The following is a 23,362-nucleotide window of genomic DNA, read 5'->3' as shown; positions in this document are numbered from 1 at the left end:
TCTGTGCTCAGGATCTCAGGTTTTAAGAGTCTGCGTGGGCAACATAAACAAGCTCCTACAGGGAAAAGCCCACATTGCACTGCTAAGTGTGATAAGAAAAGCGGTCTTTATTTAGCTTCAAATGTAAAGCAGATAAATATTTACAAGATTAGTTCAGCACAGTTAACGCAAGACTCCTGGGAATGTTGTAAATTTAAAGTTACAGTTGTCAGTTTGGACAAACAATTCTTCAAGTGGAAGCAAATTAAGAGAGTCTTTTCACTCTCTATAAGCAAATTTCATGGTGTGCTCATGGCACACTTGCTAGAAGTTTCAGAGTCACTCTAAGAGTTAAACTACTGCTTTATTCAGACTTATTTACAGCCTCTTTCAAAATACTAAATCCTTTTCAACCATATACATATGCAGCCAAACATCTAATTATATTTTGCCATACAAAGTAGTATGAAATAAACATTCACTTTAAATATCATTATCTTAATTATGGTAATGGCTTCAGGAGAAACCCACAGAATTATGGCTGATGATATTAGTCTGCTTAGTCTTAGAAAATAATACACACCCAACAGCTATGTAGATCTAATAATAACGAGGAACAGCAGAGCAGAAGGTGGAACAAAAGCCGGGGCCATTCTGACAATTTAGTGAATACTGCTAAAATCAGTGGATAAAGATGTCCTGTTTTCAAAGGCACCAGACTTCAACCTCACTTTTTAAGTTTAGTCAGTAGAAGAAGAGTTCTTATTTTTATCCTGATGATGCTGGTTTTATAGCGAGTAACACACTCCCTGCCTGACTGGGGTAGTTAATTACTGAATGAGGTAGACTCCCATTGACTAGAAATCCAGAAGTACTTTTCCAGAGTTTTCCAGCCTGTATGCAATAGGCTGCACTCCACCACAACAGATGATGGAGGAGGAAACAAAAACAGGAAAGCGAAGAGGTGGAAAAATCTGGCATATGGATAAATAGAAAGGATGTATGACTAGAGGAAAGATAGGGGGGAAAGAGAATTAGGAGCACCTTATTCTGTGTAGATGGTGTTGCTTTGCCCCTATTCTAATGCCATTGTACCGTGCCTCTGCCAAACGTCACCAAGGGGCAATAAAGCATAAACAACATGAACGATGACACACAACCACATCTCTTATTTTAGATTTCAGTTTAAGAGCCCCTTTTTTATTTTTCTTGTAATAACTGCAACAGGAACTGAATTGGCTGAAGTAGGTCTGAAAAAATAAGATCTATTTGAAACTCATGAGGGTTTCTTTGCCGCAGCAACACAGGAACAGGAGCGCTGTCTGTGTGCTGTGCACCACCGAGGGACACGCACGGGACACCCAGTGTGTGCCAGCCCGTTTGCCCCACGCTTACTGAGTAAACCCGATATTCTCAGGATGCCTCAGATGAACTGTACTGCTCATGCACAACTCCCTCAAATGCGTGCTGTTATTGGGAATTAATGAAAAGACGCAGATGTGACTCTTGCCAGAAAAAGGAAAAGGCCTTTGATCATACTGCACAAATGGATGGCACTGTTGTCACTTACATTTCAGAGACAGCGAGCAGCAGTTTTCATGCCATATGGTTCTCTGAATCTGAGAATCACCGTCACTCTGTAAACACCTTGCTTTTGGTGTCACCTGCAACTGACAAATGCCTGCTTATTATAAAAAGGGCACGATTACTGCTAACTAATGGTTAATTTATTTTTTAAATTTTCTTTTGTTTACTGAGTGATGGTAATCCACCAAGAACATATTTTTTCCTTCTCTTCCTTCCAAGGGCTTACAATGAATTGCAGAAAGCAAACTGGACCAAGTCTCCTATAGATAATGATGAGATTTTACACTTCCAGCAGCAAATCTCAGCCTCTTGTTCTTAGCATGAAGAACAGCTGGTTATCTACGAGGTGTATTTTCTGGATTGCCAGGGATGCTATGTATAGTATACTTTAGCAAAACATAAGGAGGTATAGAGTCTTCTCACCATCTGGAAACATCCCCCTACTGCCATTTAAAAATAGGTTATATAAAGGGGATGCTAATGGCAAAGACCATGACCATAAGGCACAGGCAGAAACCCTTTCAGTTATCAACAGCCTGTCTGGCCCTGACAACAATAGCTGCTGCAGTACTTCAGAGGTCACCAGCATGGGCAAGGCTCACTTAAGAAATATTGCACAAACACACACAAAAAATAGTCCTGCATTTTACAGCCTCATTATAAGATAAGAGAGAACAGATGGATGCAGAGAGATGTCAACCATTTTGCGAGTATTATGCCAAAGGATATTTCAAGGAAGGACTTCAAGGGTTTAACAAATTTAAACAAATGTTTTCAGGGAGAACAAGGGGAATCATTTGCAGGACACATAAAAAGTCTTATCTCAGTATATACCCAGCTGAGAAGCTGACTTCTCAAATGTGGGATCATACGGAAAATAAGGCCACAGAAGTGAACACATCCATCTGTTGTGCTAGAAAAAGGCAGCGCAAAAAAAGGAGTAAGATGGTCAAGGCAAGGGATAAGGATGTAACCTCTAAAGCAGCATCTGACACAGATAAGAAGAGGCCACAACTGAATTTGGGAGAGCCAGAGGAAAAACAGAGATAGCTGAAAACCAAATGCGAGATGATGTTTGGACCAGAGTCTCAGCTGTGTGGCTAGCTGAAAACAAAAAGTATTTATATCTTAAAACTCCTCCAGTCTTAGACACAGCACGGATGTGAGGCCCTAGAGTGAAGTAGCAGGGGCCCCTCACAATGGGATGAGGGGCAACAGTTTAGGCTGCAGTGAGCAGTGAAGAAGAGAGTGAGAATTTTGGGGGAAAGGTGTGAATGACTATCAGGAGGCAAGGCAAGGATTTAACAACAGTGAAGATCATGCTTGGGTAAGAGAGAGCCCACCCTCACGTATGTGCTTTAAACAGCTTTCTGAGTAACAGACAAAAAAAACCACAACAGTTTAAAATCATTGTTCTCTCTCCCTCAAAAAATAATTGGGGTGACAGCACTGGTGCAGTTTTCTAACCATGCAGAATTGTAGTACTTTATTCTTATGAGAAATGGTTTCCTGAAAGAAACTCCCTTAATGCATTAAGCTTTATGTGCTTCAATCATAAAGATGCACAAAGAAAGTGAGGGGAGAGCAAGGTATTTCAGGCAATTAGATACAAGATGACATAGCTGTCATTGCTCATTGACTTCCTTTGACAATATCTACTGCAAATGGCACAGATCCCTATGGATGCCTTTCAAAAGCTCACACTATTTAATCTGCAGGCATTTTAATTAGAAATAAAAGTGATATTTTCTTCAAACAGTCTGAGAACAGGGTGAACAACAACGATCCAGACAGTCTTAAAGCACTTGAGGATAAGGCTTTCAACAAGTGATACGCCTTGCACACGCTTACAAGCCATGTACACAGCTTGGCATTTCAGAAGAGTGAATGGCAAAATCAGGAATATGTTTCAATGGCATGAGAAGCGTGTGGGGAGTGTTTCATTCATTCTCCAAAGGGTCTGAATATCTTGCTTAGGTCAGAGGCAAAAACTAGAGGTAGGGAGGGAAAAAAACCCCAACAAACAACCAAAAACCTGTAACAAAAAAAAGCCCTAAGCCAAAATGCAACTAGAAGATAAAATCCTGTCTGGCACACGTTATGGCATGTTATTGAACAAAACCACGCTGTGCCCACATGCTGCTTATAAAAAGATGACCCTACCAGTAATTTTGTGAGAATGCCACCTCTCCTGCCATAACATGGAAGAGCTCCAAAAAGCCAGCTTTGAGCAAACGTCTAACAGGAGGGGAGGATGCAACCAACAGCGAAAAGTTCTAACCTACGGCCCTCGATAATCAGCAAGTAGGTTTTCCAGGCTGAGGATGACACAAGCAGATCTTCCTCCCGCCCTGGTAGCCGCGGTTCAGCGCTGCGGTGTTTACGACAGAGCACATGCCTCGGGCATTCAGCCACTGCCTGCCTTTCTGCTCAGTCAGCCCTTGTGCCTGCAGACATCAGCTGCCAGGATTTTAAAGGGGGATGTACTGACTGCGTTGAATATCTGCGTTTATCCAGGTTATCCCCATCCTGCCAACACCCCTGCAGAGCCCAGAGACAGGCAGAGTCTCCCAACAACTCGCAGCTTGGAGAGCAGCTGGCCATTGCCAGCCCAGGCAGCAAGCACAGCGAGTGCTGCTCTGCCAAACCAAAGCATTAGTCCTTTATCATTAGCTGTCACTTTTCTCCCATTTCGTGTCAAACTCCAGACAATCAAAACCATATCAAGCAGAGACACGATTTAAAGAAGTCACTATGTTTATTCCAGCTGTGTGCCTCCTCTAGGAGAGGAAATACCTCACTTGCAAGCAAGGCATCAAGGAAACACAGAGCTACTGACAGTTATGGTTATGGAAGTAAACATTAATGCATGAAAACGGAAAGGTATCATACTATTGATTTTGCATCAAATCTCCATCTGGAATCAACTCTGCACTGCAAAATGAACCAAATAGTTTTCATAATTAGGTGGTTTTCAATGAAGCCACAAGGCTGCTGCTCCTTCTTTGGTTTGGGACTCCAAGATACAACCTCTGACGCAGGCTGTTTTATAGTTAAGCAATTATTTTGTATACTTAAATATTGAGGAAGTGGGACATACAGATAAACCAAAGGCCAAGCAGCTGCAAGTGGACTAAAAGTTAAATCCAAAAATGCCCAGTTGTAAAAGTTTTGCAGGCTCCACTTCTAGCCCAGCAGAATATTCCTTCCTAACAGAAAAATGCTGCAGAGAGGGATGCAGGCTGAACAGAATTATTCCAGGCACCGCAGAACTCTCCGGGATCTGTTTTTGTCCTAAGCCCAGTATAGGTTCTGCTTCTTCAACAATTTTCCGTTCGCCACTTTGTGCCGTGTTTCTCAGCAGCACAAGTCTCAAGATTTTTCCTCTGGAGAAATCTTGCACAGATTGCTTGTACCAGTCCAGCCACAGGCTGAGCAATCTGTTCCTGGGTTTTTGTTTTGCTTTGTTTTTTTTTTTTTTCCTTTCCCTTCTTGGCTTTACCGCAATGAGCTCTTTAAAGGTACCGCAAGCTGTTCCCTTCTACACCAGAAAACAAAAAATTGTCCAGAAATTTTAACTTCACCCTCTGAATGTTTCCCAGTACAAAGTGCGTGTTCTAAGTGGATGTTTAGCTGAGCAGGAATACAACAGCAGACATAGATTGCTCCCAGCAATTTGAGCATTAATCATTTTTGACACAAGACCTTGCAAAAGTTACAGCTGTATAGGAGTGTAATTTTGATAATAAATGGCAAGGTGAATTTCTGTAAGCATCTTTTCCTCTTTTAGAGGCCCCAGACTTTTTAGGAGTTTTAGGTCCTGGTGCCAGGTGTCTTCAGGTAATCCCATGACAAGTATGCTTAAATCATCTGTTCTCTTACACCTACCAACTGAAGTCTGGTACCTTCTTGGTACTGTCAGGGGATCAACAAAAGAGTCCAAACTATCGACCCACTGCATTACACTTTATGCAGAGAACTTCACATTCATTCCCGTAAGAGAGACAAAAAATGCTGTCAAAAATTGCCTCAGCGTCTTCTAGAAAACAAGACCTTAAACCTGATGCATCCTGTTTTTCTAATGGACAATCAACACAACATTGTTGAGAGATGAAGGGGTTTTGACCACCTTTGATTTGGGTAAGTCTACATTATTTCCCCATTTTACAGACAACAATGAATCAGTGATTATTTGCTGTAGAAACCCCAACAGATCTGGGAGAGAGCCAGAAAGGACCTCAGGCTGCTGCAGTCCCTGTCCCATGCACCAACCATGAAAATTCTCCTGTTATCGTCTGCTGTCTCTCAGGACTGAGCTCTTAATACATGGCCACAGAATCTTGTTTCATGCCCAATAAAAAGTATATTGTTGTTGCCAGGGATTAACTGCTCTTGAAAAATGGAAGGATGAAAAACTAGGTAGTGAGAGAACAAACAACATTTCTAAGTATAGATGGCTTGTTCATAATCCCACGTACCTTAGGACATCTAACTGTCTTTACTGATCTGTGTCAAAAAAAGGGAGGAAGCTGCTCCAATATTGCTGAAAATAAGCATGAACTGGTTTTTAATGCAGAACCACAGAAAAAAGGAGAGTTGTCTTGACCGAATTACATTAACTTCAGATAACCACACGTGCTCATCAGGCAATCCTCAAAGCCACAAATAACAACCGGTTTTTAACTCTTTATATATTTATTGATAGATTGCTGACTATGCGATTAAGCACTTTTTACACTGTACATTGTAAACGGCAGATTACTTCACAAGATAAAATTTATTTCTTTCTGTTCTGTAAGAGGGAGGGCCCGTGATCAAGCATTGTTCAGAACAGAAGAGTAAGTTATAAGGCATACTTGTTCATGGGGGTTTTTCTTGGTGGGCGTTTTTTGGTGGGGTTTTGGGTGGTTTTTTTTTTTGTTCCCTCCCCAGGGCAGAAAAATATATGCTTTTAATGGAAATGAAATGGAAAGGAACATGGGTTTAATAATGAGAAAGAGCAGAGGGAGAAATTCACATAATTCAAAACTCATTTTGTGATATCCGAAACGTTTGGAAAATGTTTTATCTGCATTACAGAACTTCAAGCTGCACTAAGTTCCCCTATCCCTAACTTCAATTGTTAGCTCGCTAAATATTTTCCCAGAAGGAACATGAATTAAACATGAAAGAAAAAATTCCACTAAATACAGCCTAGAGAAAGCAGGTGCAGCTCTTAGAGAAGTGCCTGGCCCCAGTTCAATTTGATGGTGTAAATTACATCTCCAACGTCCATGTTGTTGGCATTAGATTAAGTTAGGAGTGGATCCTATGAAATCCAAAAAGTTATGCTGATGTAAAAATATGATAAGAGGAGGGAGAGCTGGGAGTGGGGACAGAATGGGGAAAAGTGACTGAGCGTGGCAGAGTAATGTAATGTATATGAACAAACAAAACCAGTATGAGTTATAGTCTCCATTAATTCCTTTCCTTCCTATATTTACTTTTTTGCCTAGAGGGAATGTAACATAAAGGAGAATTCCTTGTTTCAGATTATGCTTCTACTATCCAAAAAAAAAAATAAAATCCAGAACCAACATGAGTCTGGAGATTTCAGTAATTGGACCCATACATCACAGCGGGCTGTCAAAATAAACTTTTATTCTGCTTTGCAGAGCTGGTTATTTCATAAGTGAAGACCTAGGAAAGGACCAATGCTAAACAGTGCTGAAGGCCTCCTGCAAGGTGCTAAGTGCCTTGAATGTCCATTAAAGTAAGTGAGAATTGAGAGCAGCCAGCACTTCACAAGAGATGCTAAAATGCTTTGCAACACTGAGATAGGGATATGTCAGATCCTGAACCCTTTTTTCAGTTGTTTTTCTCCTTTTTAACAAGGTCTGTGTGATGCCACTTTCATCTGTGTTCTTTAGAGGTGAGGACAGCACTGGCAACGTGCTCGTACACAGCACTCGACCATCATACAATCCCCTCTGGTTTTGTTCTAACGGGCACGTCCTGACGCGAAGGAGCTGGGCTCCCCGTGCTGCTGATCGGCATCGTGGGGACCCGCTGAGCCCTGACAGCAGCCAAAACACAGTCAGGAACCTCTGTCCTCTCCCAGCAGCAACATTTGGCCTTCTAGAGGAGCAAGGGCTCCCGCTGAGCTCAGGCGTGTTTCTTTGCTCCCAAATGCTGGAGCAGGCAGCAGGCATCCTGCAGGAGCCACTCTGGAGCCAAGCACACCCTTCTCCCAGCACAAGCAGCAAGCTGGCACTGACCCACTCCATCCATCCACCAGTGCCAGGCTGGGGGACACTGCCACTGAACACACCTGGGACACACCTGTCCTATTTACACAACGGCAAACAGCATGGGAAGGGCAAACTGCATAAAAAAACTAGATATCCAGGCACTTCCAACAAGGGAAGCAAGTCCCAATAGGGAAGGGTCCCTACTTGTGACGTGGTACAACTTAAATTGCTGGACAATGGTTCCTTTCAGTCCAAACATACACATCAGCAAACAAAGGAATTTACTAGAATCACAGAATGGTCAGAGTTGGAAGGGACCTTAAAGATCACCAAGTTCCAACCCCCTGCCATGGGCAAGGACACCTCCTACTAGAGCAGGTTGCTCAAAGCCCCATCCAGCCTGGCCTTGAACACATCCAGGGATGGGGAATCCACAACTTACCTGGGCAACCTGTTCCAGTGCCTCACCATCCTCACAGGAAAGAATTTCTTTCTGGTATCTAATCTAAATCTCCCCTCTTCCCATTTAAAGCCATTACCCCTTGTGCTGTCACTGCACTTCCTGACAAAGAGTCCCTCCCCAGCTCTGCCTTCAGATATTGGAAGGCTGCTATAAGGTCTCCCTGGAGCTTTCTCTTCTCCAGGCTGAACAACCCCAGCTCTCTCAGCCTGTCTTCACAGGAGAAGTGCTCCAGCCCTCTGATCATCTTTGTGGCCCTCCGCTGGACCCGTTCCAACAGGTCCATGTCCTTTCTATGTTGAGGACTCCAGAGCTGGACACAATAATCTGATGTTTTAAATGCCTGGCTATAACAGAATAGGGGATTTTTACAAGGAAACGCAGACACAGACGTTGGCTGTGGTGGACAGTATTAATGCAAGGCACTTTCATCTTGTATTATCACAGCTTGTCACATTAACAGAAGTACTTATTTCAATTTCCATGGTTTGGAACAGCCAAAGGGAAACTTGCAGCTAGTATAAAACCATGAAGCACTCCGAGTAGCTTTAGAGCAGGAACTGTATTTTCACAAAGCAAGTACAAATGCTTTCTGTGAATATAAAAAATACTGCTGTGACATGACAGACCTGATCTTTAATTACCTGTATTCAGTACACGAGCATTTGTCTGACATAACGAACATCAGGAATAAAGCAAAGAGGAGACCCTGTGAAACAAGGGGTAGACACAGAAACTATTTCAATGTGAATAAATTGACTCTGAAAAATTTCTCGTCCATTGCTATTTTGACAATCAATTATACATTTGCTGTAGGATGTCATAATACAGCAAACAAAGGCAGCAGCAGACTCACTAAAAAACAGACCTTTAAAAAAAAGAAAAAGAAAAAGATGTGACACAATCCATTCCCTGAAAAAAAAAAGGAGGAGGGAGAAGGAAGAGAAAGGAAAGAGGGAAAAAAGAGAATCATCTCTCTCCAATTTGACAACATTTCATTTATGTAAAGTTAGATTTAAACAAAACTTAGAAGTATGTGATATCAGCCTACAATTTAAAAGCATAGGCTGCCTGATATCAAATGAGGCGGCATTGAAAATATCCCTTTCTAAAGCACCAGTTCTAATAAATTGATTTCGATTTAGTGCTTGCCGATACAAAGCTTTGTTAAATCTTTTCCCCCTTCAAATATCTGTTGAAGAACACAAAACCGCTCCTATGCTTTTGTTTCTCTTTAGAAGATTTCTGACATAGAGTGGTAAATGGGAATTGGTGAGACAAGTGCAAAAATAATTGGGACCTGCATGATCTCTGTTGGTATGAACATCCCAAACCACAACCCAGCCATTAATAATGTAAACTGCAAGGCTTTGGGAGGCCGAGAGCATCTCCTAGGATACATCCCGGCGTCCAATCACAACCGTTTTGGAGACGAGCACCACTGGGAACGTGTGGATTCGGCCGCACGAGTCTGCCTGTGACTGCCAGTGACGTCGGGCGAGTGCAAACTTGCAAAGAGAAGAGAGGGTGCAAACAGAGAGGAGCTGAACATCATCGGATGGGAAGGGGATTATAACAGACGATTGTCATAATAAAAAGCCACGCCAGAAAAAGGATTTGTTAAAACATGTAAGGAGAAGGACTACATTTCCAACACCGAAACGCAGTCCTAACCTCTTTTGGATTAAAAACAGAAACAGCAGTGACATTACCCTACAAGCAAGACCCTGATCCAGGAAAGCAATTCAAATATGCCATAGCTACTCTGGGTGTTCACAGCCTAAGACAAATATAACCAACTTAAATAGCCAGAATGTAATAACCTACAACACAGCATCCCTAACAGTTTACCTACAGTCCTCTGTTAAAAGTCCTAGGGTACTTTTAGAAACCTTTAGCTACTAAAATCAATTCCCTGCTTCTCTTTAAATCAGACTCTAATACATGGCATCACACCTGTAATTGCCTGTGAACCCTCGGAAAGGCACGTGCGGCTCTGAAACACCAAGAGCCCAAGAGCACAGCTCAGCTGTTCCTTCTTTCTCCCCTGCAGCCAAGGGAGGACAGGCATGGCCGTCCGTAAACCCAAGGTATCAGATTAAATAAAGCTCTAGAGGGCAATTTTGCAGCTGGATCCTGACTAGGTGGTTGTAGACAGAGAGATTATGGGAAAAAAAGGCCCCAGCCTTACTGTTTGACTTTCTCCAGTAATCCAAAGTAGGACGTGGAACATTCTGATAAATAAAATTAAAAAAAGGGAAAAATAATCTAGCTGCATGGGTTTAAAAATTCCATTTTGCAGACTGCTTTACCAGGCACTGGCATTGAGCAGTGGTTGCTGAAGAAACAGGAAGGGTTTGTAGGAGTAAACACACTGCAGTGCTGTGGAAGAGGAGGAGGTGTTCTGACAAACTGACAGCATTAGCTATGGCTTTAAGAACTACTATTAAGCAGCTGCCTAAACATACAGTATACAGGGGCTCGTATCCCAGCTCCGTCACAGTGCAGCACAAGGAAAAACCTCTAGGACTCCAGATATGAACTAATACAAATGAAAGCACAAAAAACATTTCCTCCTGTGTACTTCTTTTTAAAAAATTTTTGTAAAGGCAAGCTATCTCCAAATACATAAAAATAAAAACCGGGTGTAAGACACAATGAATGCAGGATGAATCTCAGGAACCCTCAACACACTAATTCAGTTTATGGGAAGTAGCATAAGAAAAATGCATTTTGCAATTTCTGCCATACCCAAATACACAAATCAATCATAAACTGCATTTACTATCATGGGGTAGGTGTCCTCATCTCAACATGGTGGAAATAAGTTATGACCTTACAGGTACAGCAGAAGCATATACATTTCTACATATTAGTATAGCGTTATCGAGATTACACTGGTCATCAGGGGTTCCACAACACAGGGTGTGATTTGTCAAGACAACAAAAATAGTAAAGGTTACAAACCAGATTCTGACCTACAGGAGCCAGTGACACGATTCCCATTGGAGTCAACCAAGCAGGAGTCAGCCCCCAGTCCCTGCTGCAAGGACCCTGTCAATTAGATTCTGAGCAACAGTGTAGATGGAGGGGCACAAAAACGGATGGGCAGTAAGGATGAGCTGAATGTAAAATAAGTATGTCTGCATAATAAGTGGGAATCTAAATAGACTAAATTAGCAATTTTCAGAGTACTAGTATTTTATAAATCCTCTAGGTGAGTTGAGTTCAATGGGTATATTTTACCTCCTAAGCAATGAAAGATAAGTAATGGATTATGAAGATATAAGAAATTTTGAATTCACTTAAGTTCTTCATGTGATAAGGTTAAAGAAAGAGTTCAATTACAGTGCAACATTCAAGTTAACACAGAGATAACAATGGGCAGGTACTTGTTACGTGATTAGCTGAACAAAAGAAAAATGAATATTTGCAAGAAAAAAAACCGATTGGCTAAAAATAATTAATCTTGAGTACCTACACAAGCGTAGGTGACACTTGATAAGCTCATTCATTAGAACTGCAGCAGGATTCTTTTTAAAGAAATTTATTTCACAGGGATTTCTAGACTCACTCATTCCTTATTCTCCCTTTTCCTTCAAGAAATGTGAGATTTTTCACAACAATCTACTCACTAATAAGAATTTAATGATTTACTTTTATTTTTCGCTTAGGACCATTCTAATAAAGCAAAGGATACCAGTGAATCTAATGTAGAAAATAAGAAGAAAATCATTCCTTTGCACATTACCTGTCAGTCTTTTTACTTTGATTAATAGAAAGTAAGAAAATCTAATTAATTCTCACAATCTATACCTACATATAAGTGACATATTGCCTAGGGCAAAGAGATAATTCATCAGCGGTGTTCATATTTCTCTGTTCATGCAAAAGGCAAATGTCTCTTTCTAGAATGGCTATGCAGCAGTGAAACAGAGTTATCACTATTATTTATCACAAATACTAGAAATAGCTCTTACATAGAATTACATTGTCCCTAATGAACAGTCGTTTCATTTCTTGAGTAAGTGTAACATTCTTCTGGATATTGGCATATATGTATATTACATGCAAAGAAAAGCATTGGTGCTAAATATGCTTCTATAGAAAAGGGTATTTCTAGGAAAATGCCTTACTCAAACTATTGTCTCTGCCACTATAAACCTGAATGGAAGATAATAATGATAGTGCAGTATGAGGTAATCATTTTAGCTGAGAGGAATGCTACAAACCCAGTGTAGCAGTATATAATCTCCCAGTAAAGCATGTAAAGCTGGGCTGTCGCTCTAGTACTCAGGTTCTGTCAAAGATCTACATATTTCCCCCACAGTTACAAGCTGCCGGATTCTTAAAACTGCACGCTCTTCTCAGGTGACTTAACGTTATCATTAGGTAGAGCTGGAGAGATGGAAACTACACAAACCATTGGGTTATCATTACAGAGAAAACCTTGTGTGTTCTATTTCCAGTGAAGCAATATTCACTATTGCCTGCACAGGCTTCTGTCTGGCTTAAGAACTGTTACGGATCTTGAGTGTTCACTTCCTTATTCCTCTTCTTAAAAAGTAAGGCAATTGTTTTCTAGCCTCAGACTCATCACCCAGATGATTGTTAAAATGGCGGTTTCAGGAGCTGCTGTCTCTGGGGTAATACCAAAGGGCACAACTGCCTGAAATAACTCAAGATTTTACATGCTTTGGGGTGTTGGAGTGCCACATTTCAGAAGCCCAGTGACTAGAGAGTCTCTGACCACCCACCAGTTATTAAAACCTCTGCTTTTGTGTGTTTCAACTTGATTGGTGAAGCTGTGGGGTAGAAGGATGAGGACAGAATATCAATCCCATTTAGTGTTGCTTTCCCTCATCAGGGATGGAAAATCAGGTGGTAAAAGAAGGTCACTTCTAACAGCGTGACTTGGGAGAAATGTCCTCAAAACATCTTCAATATTAAGGGTCACTCAATAAATATTTGGAAACCCATTACAGCTTAGTATTTGGTACCAGCTTCTCAGTTCTTGGTGCTGCTAAGTGTGCCTTTGACAGGAGCTGCTGAGATAACTCAGCATACAAAATTAACTGATAATTCTAAACACAGGTAGGATAGAGAGCTAACTGGAAAGTCCCCCAGCATTAAATAATTCCCATCTGTCTTCAAAAGCATAGTATCAATCACAGTGACTGTTGCACTGGTCTTCCTTTTCTGGCATTCTCCAAAGAGGAAATGGGAAAAGAACAGAACGTATAAATCATTTTGATATAAAAAGAAAGTGCTTAGGCAGCCATGTAATGAATCCCCGGCACTGTCATCTAGGTTAAAGGCCATGAAAAGTTTTGTACAGTCCTGAGTATAAACAGCACAGCATAATGGAAACCTGGTTTACAGCCTCACATAGCGATATGAAACTCTATCTTAAACAAACACACAAGCTAAATTCTAAATAATCCCATAAACCAAAAACCATAATAAGATAAGGACTAAGGCATATGTCTTACTCTGAATCCTACTTTATTTTTTCACATTATAGGAGCAAATATTGGATTGCCAATGAGATAGGTGTTTCCAATTATTTCCATATATTACGAAAAATGTCTGGGTTGTTTTCAAACACTCCTTCTTTCTTTCCCACTTCTTACAAAGCAGGAATTCAAGCATCCAGTGGAACTCAAGATCCAAAGGTGATGTTATCTCCCACAGTACAGAAAGACTGCAGGTTAGCATTAATCATGAAAACCATACAGAAAAATTATCAGATAAAGAATAAAATGGCTTGTGCTTTGTTCAGAAGGAAACCATGCTCCACTCTGTTAAAAACAAAACAAAACAAAAACCAGGTAGGGCTATTTTTAAAAATCAACAGGTTTTCTCCATCCTACTGAACACATGCTATCCTGGACAACTTCTGAGTCATGTCAGCAAATGTTTGCTGTGGACTCTGCAACATGCTGTGTCTGCAATTGCATTCCGATTATTTGTATATTTGTGGTTCATATATTTATCTTTGTCTAGAACCAGCAGCTCTCAACGTGCACTTTGAGATACATTAAAATACACATACCCTCGAAGAAAAATAATCAAGAAAATTATTTAGTTTTTGAGTTTTTGTAAAGAAAAGGAGTTGTCAAACAAGACTGTGAAGAGCTCTGCAGATCCGAGGTGGGTTGTGCCCTCCCATCCGCAGCCTTTCCCTGCTACGCCTGCCCCACCATGGACCAAAGAAACAGCTGACCACTGCCAACACCAGCCTCTTCCCTTTCACATTTAAGCAGGCATTTTAAACATCTCGGTCTGGTGGTTTACCCCTTATGCACAGAGCTGGTTATAATGAGTTATATACAGATATATGCACGTATGATGTCCTTAGTAATAATGGTTTTGTATTTGCCATTGAAAATTAAAATATAAAGTTTGCACACTATTAATAAAGTAATGTAAAAGAATAATTGGATGTTGGCTTGTAGGACCCTTGGAAGATTCCTTGGCCGAAGAATGATGCAGAACAATAGGCAATTTCAATAAGCATGAATATATTAAGTGGAGCATTTTAAGAGATACAAGAATTTTACTTTACATAAAATTATCATGAGACTAAGTACTGATTAATTTTTTTAAAGTTAATTAATATAACGATGCTGATTTCTAATATAGTTTCTATCAGGCTGATAAATATTCATGTTACTTTAACGCTGTCACACAGCGACAAATGAACATGACATACAGTTCACCAAGAAGCAAAATCTGAGCATTAAATGCAATGCATTAAAGAAAGGATATTCAACTATGACTATATAACTCTAAGCTCCATTTAGTGTGGTTTAATAACAGATAGGCAAACAGCCAAGGATATTTAATAACAACATTAACAAGGGTAACAAATTTTATTTCCATTTTCTGCAACCTAGCAGCCAACTCCATATTTTAGAAGTTAGAAAGATTCCCCTAAGCTGTGGACAACAACATAGTGCTTACAAATCTGCACATTACTCACATGAGCTTGTAAAACTTACCTTATGCTTTCATCGGGCACCATTAGTCCTTCTGAAACTTTAGATATTTTTTATGTACTTAGTCCTTTCTCTTTATTCCTCCCTGTAGAATTTTTTGTAATTTACCTTTAGCATATTCAGTTCCATAGTATCCTAAGTAGACCTCCCTAGCTTTTCAGGAACTTCTTTGCTCTTTCATCAGACAAGTGAAAAAAGACTTAAAGCACTTCTGCTATTGACCAAATGTTGACATTCAAATGGGCTAATTTCATGCAGATCATATGATACAAACCAAAATAATGCCAGTAATGAGGGATTAAAAATTGAACTAAATTACTATTTTTTCTTTGCAATTTTGCAATCTACAGAAAAATCAGGGAAAACCCCCCAAAATACTGATATTTTTATTAAATAAATAAGGTATTTATATTAAATAAAAAAGAAATTAGTTCTGTTTATTTGGTTTTGAATTTGCAGGAGCTTTTTCCTGCATGTGGACAGAAGAAATGGACAATTTCTTCCTTCTCACTAATGCTCTCCACAGAGTAATGCTACATGTCTGTTGGTCTAAGCCTTTTTGCCCTCCTAATAAACCTAGAAATTGCAGTACCTCCCTTATTATTTGCTTAATTTAATGATTCTCAGTCATATGGCACAATTCTTTAAAGTGTTGGGGGGGGGGCATGTTCAACTAAATATGATGTTTAGATCTTGTTCCAAGAAAGACAACCTGCAATGGAGCCCATCTGACAATGGATTTGGGTAGATAGATCCCCGAGAGCACTTTTGGGTACCCAGCATTAAGTCAATAAAGTCTCCAATTCCATGATGCAAAGACTGACTGAAATAAATTCACTCTACAAGAACACACAAGTCAAAAAATGTTTGGATGGATTAACAGTCCCCTAGAAGGCATTAAGCCATATTAGGAATTATCTGTGTTTTCACCCTCATTCCTAATAATTTAAGTTAACATAAGCTCCATATCACATGCTTCAGGTAATTTGATCATACGTCTACATCAGATCAGATAAAAACTGTACTACTATTCAATGCATTAATGCATAGAGCTAGTATTTATAGGCATAAAAATATGGTCTAAATTTCTAGTTCTAATTGTTATTTACACAGCCAGCAATTTATCTTGTCTTTTCCTTTTCTTCTGAACCTCATTGGTGATTTCCATCCACATCAGCAGTAGTGACTCTGAACAGATACTCGTGTAATGCAAGTGTCCATACAGTCAGTCTCAGCAAGGCTCAGTGTCAGGTAATCCTTTAACATGGAGAGACTGGTCCACATAGAATTCCTATTATAGACTCTTAGGCTGAGGGTCACTGAACTAAATGCACATAAATATGTGGAAGAAATAGGTATTCATGATAATTTTTAGTCAGGTGGGTTTAAAGCTGACACACAGCATGCCTGTATCTCACTTGGAGGGGACTTTCCAAAGAATAAGCAACAACTTTTACCATTAAATAAAACCTCTAGTCCATAAAGCTTTTGTCATACCTTTCAAAATGTATTTTTTCCATGAGTGTGCTGCATCAGTAGTTACCCATTGTTGTGGTTTCTTTTATCTAGCTGAAAGTGGTATGGGCCTTCTTTGCCAGTATTAAAGGCACCACAGTAATTGCTGTAGCTATCTAGGATAAACATGAGAATTGTCCTCAATTTTCATAGCTTTTTACTTGCATTCACTTTTAAATTTGGCTTTTGATCAGAGCATCGCTAACTACACATTCCATTATTGCTGGAAACTTTAAAAATAACTATATTTTCTTTTATTTTCATTCTAATTTTCACTATGAATTTAAATTTTGCAATTGATGAGACTTAAAAAACAGCAGTCCCAATCCTGGAACTGCCAGATTGAGCTGAACAGAACTATTAGTACCCTTTAAGTGAGGGACACATTTCAGAATGCACATGGCTGTGGGCTGTGATGGTTTTTCTAACTGGGACATTTCACTGGTCAGGAAAGAAACAGAGATTTTCAACTGTCACAGAGTGAGTTGGTTTTCTCCTTCTGCTACTCAAGATCCCAGAAAAGAGATAACCAAGCGAAAGGAGATAAGCAGAAGGGAGTGAACTGACCTGGAGACGAGGTGAGGGACCAGCACCCTTTCAATTGTTCTTGACAACGTTGAGGGAAAGCTGGAGATTGGAACTGGCCATCTGCAATTGCAGGGCCCGTGAAGAATTTTTCCCAAAAAAAAGCTGTCTTGCCCCAAAGGAAGGAAGGTATCTCACCTTTTTGTTATGACGAAACCAAGAGAAGCCACACAGGCAAAGCAAGCTTCTCGTGCACCCACAGCTTAAGAGGAAAGGGGAAACAGAAAGGGAACAGGGCTCAGGGCAGCTGGACTGCCCAAAGTCAAATGTCAGAGGTAAAAGAGAGCAGTAGCAGCTCGGTGCCCCCTAAGCCAGGACTGGAGACCCCCCTGCCACAGCAGCTGCTGGGTCTTGTCCTGTCTTGAGACCTACGGGTCCATCTGAAGGATTGTCTAGCTCTTTGCTCAAGGCTCCTATAGGGACCAGAGAATTTGTTTTCTCTCTGTTATGGAGCATCCACTAAGCCCTTCCAAACCCTGCAGTGGAACAAAGCCTATGCCACAATATAGACACGCAACATACAATCCAGCCTGGCATTTAATCCTGTACGAGATACTTGCAGAGGCCTTTACCCGAGCACCCAAGCCAATGGTCTCATAACATCTGGCTGCAGTCTGGCTTACGTCATCACGGTCCGCACAAACTAAGAGCAAAGCTTATTTCATGCGGATGATGGGGTCGCTGGCATTTGGCAAACGCTAGGCTAAGTGTTATTGATCATACCAAGGAAAGTGCTAGAAAACTGCTGCAGTCAATAGGATGTCGTCTCAAACTTTTTGGCACTTGACAAGTGCACTGCTTTTTTTAGTTGGGTCCCTCATCCATAGGTGACCTCTACACACACCCCAATACCTGAAGAAATGGATTATGACAGGATGGCAACAACCTCATAAAGAATACCACCAGTATGTTTGCCTGATCTTTTCTCTCTCTTAAAAAAGCATCAACATATAAGAAACCCTGCAACTCCAATGACTGCCTTAAAAGTTTGCTTCTACAAATTCCTACTGTATAGAGCCTCTCATGATTTCTCATATTTTATCCATTATTTTAACTCATTTAAAACCCACATTTAAAATATTTTGAAATAGGCAAGCAGCACTACACAGACACTCAAATGAATGCGTTACTTGAAGACCGTCTCCCCACTTATACTGTTCATTTCTGTACTAGCTGTGAGAAACAAGCAGTTTGACAGTTTATTTTAAGATGTAGATGTTTGGTGTTAAATGATGCTGGGTTTAGAAAGTGAGACTGTTATTGAAGTTTATAAAATATGTGTTAGCAATTATTAGGCAAACAATTTCTGTTTACTATAGTACTTCTGATAGTAATCAGGAATAGGGGAAATCCTCCTGAAACCATAAAATGTCATTAAATTGTCATCTTGCTATAAAATTCCCATTCTCGAGTATGTTTTTGAATTGCCATCTTTGCCAAATGGAAGATATATGATATATATGATTTGTTCTCACAGCTGGAATAGAGAGCTATATCAAAACACTTCTTTTCCATGGCATTTCTCAGCCACATTCTTTTACTATACCTTAGAATATTAGCTTGTATCAAGTAGTAGTTGCTTAAAATTAAGTTACTGTGCTTCATGACAATTTCAGGTTTCTTGTTGCTAGCTAGAAATTCAGATTCTGTTACTGTAAACATAAAGACATACTGAAAATAAGTAAATTATAATCATTAAAAATAAGGTTGGAAATGATGTGGGGCACTCACCATTTCACTACTCTTCACTGGTTTGGGATCTACAAGGGAAGAATTACCTAAGGTTCACTTTGCATGTGCAGTGTTTAAAGACTGATGGGATTTACCCAGGTCCAAGAACTGTATATGCCCCCAGGCACCGCTAGATGCTTATGTAGTGACTGAATAGAGAAATATGAGTCCAGCTGCTCAGCCTAGAGATCGAGCCTTTCGTACCACAAGCTGTCTTACAACCATTTTACCAAGCACACTTCAGTAAGAGGTTCTTAAAAATCTTAGTGTCTCTCACTGGGATTTCTGACAACCTTTCAATATTTAGCAGGAAACATAGTTGCTCAGCCCCTCTGAAAACTAGGCTGTTCCTATAGGTCCAGCTTCAGAAACCCGTGTCAAAAAACATCTATAATCTCTTCCAAAGAGAAAAATCCGAAATCTTTAGCCGAAATCTTCTATCAACATGTTATGGGCTCTCTAAAAGTCTGAGCTATTTTAGATTTGCACAAATGCTCAGAAAGGTTTTTAAATTTTGTCACGTAACTCCATTGAACAAGATCAGTAGCTTCATACAGGCTTTTATTTCAAAGAACACGATCACAAGGATATTTTTAAGTCAAAATTTCACTACTGCACCTAAAATTCTCATGGCACCACCTTAGCCCTGTGATCCTGAAGAGAAGCTCATATTTCTAGGCTACATCTGTCACCCGAGTGTAGCTTCACATGATCTTCCTCAAAGCCACAGTCCCTTGGATGACTCCGGGAAGCCCTGGTAGGTACAACAAAACCTGCCGGTCCCTGCCCCACCGTTCCCTTTGGTGCTCAGATTTCTTGGCCTTCAGCAGGGTCTGAGCATGGGTTCCCTGCACTGCTTTCCCTGCCAGCAGCGGAGAGTGCTCACTGCAGGCTCACAGACCTTAATAGTAGCAAGGCATTAATAAACCACTGAAGAGGCACAACTATTCAACAAACCTGTCTGGAGGAAAGGGAGAAGGTTTCTTCTTGGCTTCACTGACAGCAACTTGCACTTTTGTTCCCCCGCTTGACTCTTGACACGACACAGAAAGCATTGAGAGGAAAAGTACTTTTTATCAATACAGGAGAAAGAGCAAACACTTCCTGAAGAAAAGAAGCTTTTCTTCTCAGTAATGAAATGAAGACACAAACAGTGTGACTTAGCTTGGTGGCCTCTCCAACAAGAGTAGCTTCAGGAGTCCAGCTGTCCCAGAAATCAGGGCACAAATCAATCTTGTGAATGACAGGACAAAGTCTCATCAGGACATGCATTTAACAATGGTTGTAAATATTAGAGATTCTCTAACAGTGAAGATTAAAACAAGCCTATCATACCAATCTGCCTGGAGAAACCCAGTGTGAGAGAATTAGGTGGTGCTATCTCACTACGTGAGATGATGATGATGTGCAAAAACAGCATGGACATCAATATTTAAGAAAAAAAAAAAAAGAAAAGATGAGGAACATTGGATTAATCCTACAAGGAACTCAAGTTACTTGGTGCTGCCCTTGTAGCCTGCCCTACAGGAAACACAACCAGACCCACACACCCTGGCTCTAGGACGCAGGAGACCCCAACTGCAGCTCCCGAATCCCTCCCTGAGCTCACCAGAGATGCGAATCTGTCACAGACCTAGCAGGACTAAAAGAAGGATGTGGGCGCTTTTCTCATCCTGGTTTTTTGGCTTTTTTTTTTTTTTCGTTTTTAAGTTTGAAAAATCCAGGACAAGATTTATGCTATAAAGGGTGTCTGTGCAGTGTCCGATGCTTTTGGCAGGGAACGCATGTACTGTAAACTGAGTAATAAGCAAATACATAAATGCTCCCTTAGAAATTTCATAGCCTGGCTTGCTGCTTTGGTCCTGAGGATCTGATCCATTACAAAGCTTCCACCTCTTTTGCCTTGCAAGTACCCATTTAATAGTAGTCACAATCTATTTTTTACTGCAAAAATAGAACAGAAAAATTTGTCACAGATTCTACTGAAAATTGCGTTTTAATATGAATCATACATATTCTACACCTCTCACCCTCATTTCTCCCTTAAATTATTCTCTGGGTAACGAATCAGATATTCTTCTATTAACATATTTCACTTCTAAGTCTTTCAATACATAGAAATAATATTTTTTAGCAAGAGACAGCTTTTAGACAATGAAAAGATATTAAATTGTAGGTTTAAAAATTTCCTTTCTACTGGTAGTCCATATATACTGAGAGGGTAACAGAACAATCGTGGTACCTCGAGATTCATTAACTGCTGATCTCACTAACAGACAGGCAAGAGAGAAAACGAGGAAGGGAAACTTCTGAATATTTCATTAACTCTGATATTCAATTACTGTAACAATGCCACTCAGGAGGGCTTGCACTGAATTTCTGTTAGAGATTGTTATTTTAAGAAAATGATAGCTTATAATTTGAACACTCATAAAATTGTTTTTCAGTTTCATTACCAACATATATTGCCCATCCTCCTTTCAGCAACAGGAAAAGACTGTTTATCTTGCACTAAAATTCTTAGAAATTGAAGCAAAGTCACTTAAAAACAAAATCTGAAACTCAATGGGACACATACAGCAAGTGAACTAGTGGTTTGTTTTTTTTTTCTTTCTTTAACCTCACCAGGGCCTACTTATATGAGCTTTTCTCAATTTCTTCCTATTTTTCACATTACTACATGCCTTCTCAAAATTTTCAGCATTTCTTCACTATTATCCTGTAGATTTTGGTAGCTTGCAGCAAGTCTCTTCCTTTTAATAACTAATAGGCCCATTTTTATTTTTAATTAACTAGATAACTACAATACAAATATGTCCTACAAAATGCTTGCCGTGTCATTATAAGCCACCAGCAGAAGTTATCTTTAAATGGCTGTTGTATTAAAGTGATGCAGCATTGTTTCCCCTGCTCTACTTCCCACCCTCCTTCGATATCTAGAACTGCAAAGAAAAAAAAAAATCTTGTTTTAATGCCTTTCCATTAAGCTAATTAGAAGCAAAACTACTTCTGAAGGTAAATTAATAATAACAGCTGCAACATTAGACGGAAAGAAAGAAATCTTGTATCTCAGCTTATGGAAGACCATTAGTCAGCTGGAGGATCGGCAATTGAGTAGAAAAAAATTAGACATTTATTTCCAAAAGTATGTAAATGAGCACCAGTGAGAGGTTTTTGAAGGATGTACATGCCTAACGTCCACTGGAATCAGCAATGATTTGCTACTTTATTCCCTGCAGAGGAGGAGGTGGAGCTGCTCTTGCATCTCCCTCTAGGTACCAGTGAGACCCTCCCATCCCTGCAGGTGACCTGAAGGCCTGTTTCCCTCTTTGCATTTCCCTGGTCAAAGGAAACTTCACACGTGTCACCTAAAAAATTTCAGCTTTGGGCACTACTTTACTGAAAGCAATACCAAGGTATTCACACGCTAATACCAAGTGATTCACATACTAGTTTTGAGGCTAGTTTGTAATATCAGAATACTCTATAACGTGTCACAATTACATTTCCACAGTTATATTCAGTTCAATACACACATGACAAAAGATAGGAGGTTGCTGTTCTCCACATTAATCTTTATTTTTAAAATGCTATTTATTTTGCAGTTTCATATTACATCTTTGATGTAAAGATCAGATGTCACAACCGCAAGGGCTGGTTATCTAATCACACACAAAGCACATCTCTCTGTATTTTGAAAAATACAGTTAACGTACATGTTTCTCTTGCTGAAAGCCAATTTCCCTTAATTTCATTGACTTCAGAAATAGTGGATGAGCAAAACTGTCCCTAAAACACAAGGAGACAAAACTATCCCAAGACAATCCTTTCATCTCCAGCTAACAATTATGTGCCATTAATGTTCTCTGAAAAGAATTCACACAAAACCCACACTGCAGCTAACACAAGACATCAATTACGTTCAGCAGAAGCTAACCCACATATGAAAAATGTGTCTCTCCTGCACATAGCTCCAGCCTCAACCCAAGCTGTTGCAGTGCGGTCACACAGATAGCCATTTGTAAAATTACTGCTAATGCTTAGAAGGTTTTAGAACAAGCTTTATGCCAAGATTCAAGAATTCTGCTAATAATTCTGAAGTCCATCAAAAAACCACTCCTGAATCAAAAAAAAAACAAAAAACCCACCTCAAAATATCCGCTGATGCATGTGAGTTCAGGTACTTTGGCTAAAGCTGCCTGAGGCTTACGTTCCCCATTTGTAAAACTTAGATGATACTACCAATGTCACCTACCAGGGCTGTCTGATGTTCC

General features: G+C 40.0%; 1 protein-coding gene across 5 annotated transcripts in view; it reads right to left on the bottom strand.

Annotated features, from left to right (window-relative positions):
- The window catches only part of MACROD2 (MACRO domain containing 2), an 897,605-nt gene that overhangs the window by 193,350 nt on the left and 680,893 nt on the right, over window positions 1-23,362 (bottom strand). The gene's annotated exons all lie outside the window — the stretch shown is intronic.

The sequence above is a fragment of the Calidris pugnax genome, unplaced genomic scaffold (assembly GCF_001431845.1).
Source record: "Calidris pugnax isolate Ruff unplaced genomic scaffold, ASM143184v1 scaffold31, whole genome shotgun sequence".
NCBI lineage: Eukaryota > Metazoa > Chordata > Aves > Charadriiformes > Scolopacidae > Calidris > Calidris pugnax.
This window is presented reverse-complemented; position numbering and strand designations above follow the sequence as displayed.